Source organism: Belonocnema kinseyi, chromosome 7 (assembly GCF_010883055.1).
Source record: "Belonocnema kinseyi isolate 2016_QV_RU_SX_M_011 chromosome 7, B_treatae_v1, whole genome shotgun sequence".
NCBI classification, from domain to species: Eukaryota; Metazoa; Arthropoda; class Insecta; order Hymenoptera; family Cynipidae; genus Belonocnema; species Belonocnema kinseyi.
Genome location: NC_046663.1, coordinates 2,141,389 through 2,146,810, shown reverse-complemented (window position 1 = coordinate 2,146,810; position 5,422 = coordinate 2,141,389).

The following is a 5,422-nucleotide window of genomic DNA, read 5'->3' as shown; positions in this document are numbered from 1 at the left end:
TGGCTGAAATTTTACCGCGATTTCGCTGGAAGCGGGTGCAATTTTTCAGATTAGCACCCGCTCCCGGCGAAATCCTGCGTTTGTCCTTATGACAAATTTTTATATATATTGCTTTTAGTGCGGCCACATACTTGTAGAGGCGCGACATGTATTGATTGGTTCCGCCACATGTTTGTAGAGGCGCAACAGGCAGCTATATATTCGGTCGCGCCAAATTATAGTGCATTTGCAATCCAAAATGGTAATAATCTAATTTTACTTTATAAGTGAATGAAAAAATAATTTTAGTTGAGTAGAAAAGGTCTTGCAGGAATTCGAAAACTCTAAAGACTTTTTGAAATCAAAATTATGCCCAAAATGCGGCAAAGATGTTAGTATAAAATAGTAATAACAAATTTGAATTAAAAAGTTTATTTTTTATTTAAGTTATAATTTTTTTGGAAATTAGTAGAAAAGTGAATTTGAAGATACAGTTAAGTTTTATTTAAATTTAAATAAACTAAAAAACCTGTCTGGTTAAATCAACCAGAATTCTGGTTGAGTATGTCCTTACTGTTTTTTCTGGTTAAAAAAATAAAAATTCTGAAAAGAAATTTCCTTATAAAAAATTATTTAAAAAATTGTTTCCTAAATTTCCTTATAGACTAGACAAATGTTCTCTGAAATGTTACATTTTTTAAATATTAGTGAATTAAGTGGTATATGAGTTTTTTAACAGCTGTAAAGTGTAAGAAGCATTTTCGAAAGTCAAAGGAAATTACGGCTTGCTTCTACAGTTTAGCTAAGGCCATGTTATAAATATGAACCATTTTTTCAAATTGAAATAAGAAGTAACTTAATCTTACAAAATGTCATTTTCCCTGCTCCAGAAATCTAACTTTAAGAAAAAATGTAAGTTTGCTTAATTATTTTTTATTATCATTTAATACTAAAACTTGACATAAAAATTGCCATAATTTTCGTCTTTTTGTTGTTTTAATATATGAGCTAATTATATTTTTTAAACCACAACCATGAAAAATAATATAAACCAATGCTATAAATTTACCGAACTATTATGTACTTCAATAGTCTATGTTTTTAAAAAGAATTTGACGCTGTTTTTATTTTATTTTATTTTAAATGAATACATAAGTTTCCTTAGTTTTTTATTTAGTTTCCTTTAATTATTTCCTTTATTTCTTTATTTTGTATTTAATGAGAAAAAGAAGTTGAAACTTTAAAATGTTCTCCACCGGTCATGTATAGAAAACTATACTTTCCAGCTGGTCGATTAAGCTTTTGTTTGCATTTGCTGGTTTAGCTGTTTGCATATTTAATTCCATTAAAAGTTTTTGATTTTGCTAAAATAATTATTTCAAATTCTTTCCTTTAATGAAAAACTTGCTTTTTTAAATTTGTTCATAAATAAAGTAATTTTCTAATAATTTAAATATTTGATCAACTTTCAGTTTCTTTTATAAAGTTTTAAAGGCTTATGCATTATAAATTAATGACCTCATTAACAAAAAAGGTTTTTTAAGAAAAATAACAACAATCAAGCAAAAAAGCCCACTTTTTTATTTAGAAGATATTAACAATGTTTATTTCTTGCATAATTAAAAAGAAATTAGGAAGGAATTTCATATTTGAATAAAATTATGAATCGAACCAAAAAGTACATGATCTGGCACTTTTTAGACTTATTTTTTCAAAAATTGTATACTGCTTTTCAAAGATCTTGATTGAAAACCGAAGTTTAATTCCGCTCTATTGCATTATTCACAACTTTCTTCTAACTGCAATTCATAACACAGTAGACAATTAGACATAATGTAAAAATTACAATGAACATGACAAGTCAAAACTGCCATCTAGGTACTTGAAGTTAAAGTCAATATTTATTTCTGACAATATTAAAACTTCCATTTCAATATTGAGTTTATTAAATTAAAAAGGAAAATATTTAAAAATTATTTACGCCTACCGTTATAATGCCTATAGCTTCTTGTTCTTCAAAAATCAATATATTCCAATCAAGATTTTTTTCTTACTTCTTAAATCTTGTAAACAAGAACAAATGTTTTTATATAATAAATAAGTGACGAAATTTTGTTATCAAATAATTTTTTTTAATGTGATAAGCCGTGATTATTTCTGCCGTCTTGGAGAAGAAAGTTACTCCCTAAAGTTTGACGCAAGGGTCATTTTCGCGTTGCAGCGTATACGTAAAGAAGACTCACGTCAAAACGAAGATAGTGAGTTTCTTCACGCAAACAGCAGATTTGGCTTAACCCATTTTTCCCTCTCGATGGATTGTTCACCTTGGCGCACGAGGTATTTCCTAAATTAATTTTTTTACGTTCTGAATTTAAGAATCAAATCCTAAACAATTAAAAAATTTAATATTGAAATTTAATTTGGTTATGAATATAAGGGTTTAATATCGTAAAATTAACAACTGTAAGCCTTCTAACTTGATTAGGCTTAATTTAATGGCCTCCAAAATCTGATAATACCCAAATACAAAGATTTAGAATTCTGCATTTCAATTTTCAATTCAAAACTTTCAAAATTAAATAATTTAAATTTATCCGATTATACTTGAGGCATATTCAAAATTTAACAAATATTAATGCTTGTATTTTTAATTTATCAATTCTATGAAAAAATTTCAAATAATACAATTCTTGAAATTTCTGTTTATAAAATTATTCAATTTGAATGTTTTAAATTGAAAATATATTAAAACCTTTAAATTTAAAATTCCTCTCCTTATGAAAAGTTTTCGATTTCAAAGGCTTTACATTAATTCCAATTTTTCACGAGGTTTGACATCGAATAATCTGCTTATTGCAGCTTTAAATTATTTATATCCTAAAGCTGAAAAAAATGTATTGCCGAATCATAAGTCATTTCATTTAAAATGCTTAAAATTAAATAATTTTAATTGAGAGATTATACTTGAAGAATATTCGAAATTTTACAAATACTGAAATTTTGAATTTTAAATTTATAAACTATTTTCTTTTAATAATTATTATTTTATTCCTACGCTTCTAAAAGAAAATAATTACACTGTAATTTTAATTGTTTTCATTTCAAATTTCTCTCATTTTAAACCTTTTAATTTCAAAGGCTTTGAAGGTATAATCCAATTTTCTAAACTGAATAATTTTGAATGGAATAATTATTTAATTGCTAACATACTTCTAATTTGAAATAAAATTGTGGAATAATAAAGTATTTCCATGCAAAATAGTTATTCTGAAATTTAAACGCTTCCTTTTATATTTTGACATTGTCGACTTCTGAAAAGTTTCAAACCAAAAACTTTAGAACTGTGAGTCCTATTTACTTTCCTGAGTTTTTTTGTTGAATTTAACTAATTATTATAAAAATAAGGGAATTTTTTCTAATTTCTCCAGCTTATTTGAATGCTCTCCATTGTTTAAGCCAAGAAATAACCCACATATGTCTGTATTCAATTCAATCAAATTTAAAATTTAACGATAGTTTCATTTTTATTGAACTAAATTATACTTAAATTTAACACCATTAACACCATTCAACATCTACAATTTTAACTGGAATTTGGAATTTAAATAAATTTTATTTAATTTTTTAATTTATCTTAATTTCATTTAAATTTTAAGTTTAGTTTTTTTAAATAATTTTAGAAATTTAACTAAAATTCTAAAGTACGAAAAAAAATTTTTTACATTTATTTATTGTCTCGAAAATTTAAAATAATAATAAATAGAATATTTTTAGGCTCTCTTTAATTTGAATATAATTAGGCAAATCGGTGTTCATAACATTTTTAGCGTACAGGCCTTACAGAGCCAGCCAACCGACTCAACTATAGCAAAGATTGCTATAGTGATGGCGAAGGCGAACGCGAGAACGAGAAACAGCAAATCACGTTCGATTTGGAATTCAACAACTTTCGGTGTGCGCCCCGGCCCCACCTGGCCCGCTGACGTACTAGGAGGACGCGGTTGCCATAGAAACGGTGAAAAGTTGAAGAGGGCAGCACCTCGATATAGTCGAAAATGTAGTTATATATATATATCGGCCGTACCCACCACTGACCCATGCCGTATCTAGGACCTAATATCTTTGACTCTACTAATATGTAATCTGCATATCTCGAAACTGATTTATCCCATGGTGCATATAAGTGAAGTGCGCAGTAGAAATCATCCAATACGAATGTCTTTCTTGTATACATTCTTTTTTGTTTTTTCCTAAAATGGTGCGTCATTGGCAACCTCCTAATTGTCCAAATCAGTGAACCGTACAATGTACGGTCGTTGGACAGTTAAATAATAAAGTGTGTTGATTAGCAGATTAAGAGAATTCAGAATATTCAAGAAATTCCAGAAATTTAGAATATTTCAAGAATTCAACGAATTTGACAATTCAAGAAATTCAGAAAATTCAGATATTTGCAGGGATTCCAGAACATTTAGAGAATGTAGAGCATTCACGAAATTCAGATTAATGAAGGAATTAATATAGAAAAATTAATTGTTCAGATATATTATTATTGTTTATAGGTATGTTCATCTATATTAATATTAGATAGTTGCGTTCTGAATTTTTTAACTTTTTGTCAATTTTTCAATTAGAGTGAAGTAATAATTCATCCAAGTTAACAACAATAATTGTTTAAAAAATTTATTATTATCGTTTTTGTGTCTTATTTAAGATAGCGTTTTTGTATAATTAATTTTTTTAAACATTGTTAAACAGTGAAAATTTTTGAAAAAATCGCGACTTTCTATCTTTATTCTAAGAAAAAAATTGCAAAAACAATAATAAATTGTTTAAAATATTTATTAATGTATTATTATAACTACTTTCTAATCTTATTTTTTACAGCTAAAAATTTACAGCCCAAAAATTTAATTTTTTTATTTAAATGTTTTTTACGAATAAAAAAACTACGCAGCCTATAAAAAAGTACTTCATAAAAAATGTGTAGGTCTTTTTTGCGAGCATTATTTTTGTTGTTTAATTTTTTTTGTATCTTTCATATTTTGACCGCAAAAAAGAATTTTTGATTTTCCATTATATTTTGTGCGATCAAAATTAGAAAATTTAATTTTTCGTATAATTTAAATAGTTTTTGTAATAATCTTATAGGGTTTTCAAAAATTAATGCTTTTTTCTACGAACAGCGGTCCATACAATTTATTAACCTTGAAAAAAGTTGTCTAAAAAACATTGACAATGCTCTAACTTTTTGAATTTTTATCCAAAATAGCTGTCTAACAAACTTGACCTTCAGTTTATAAAATTAAAAGAGTGCACCAAAGGTTAATCTACTAAATTAATACGAGGGTAGTTCAATAAGTCCTTAGAATGACCAACAGATGGAGCGCGAATCGCTCCAAATCATCTGTTTTCAGTCAGCACCACTCCCGACTAGATATAT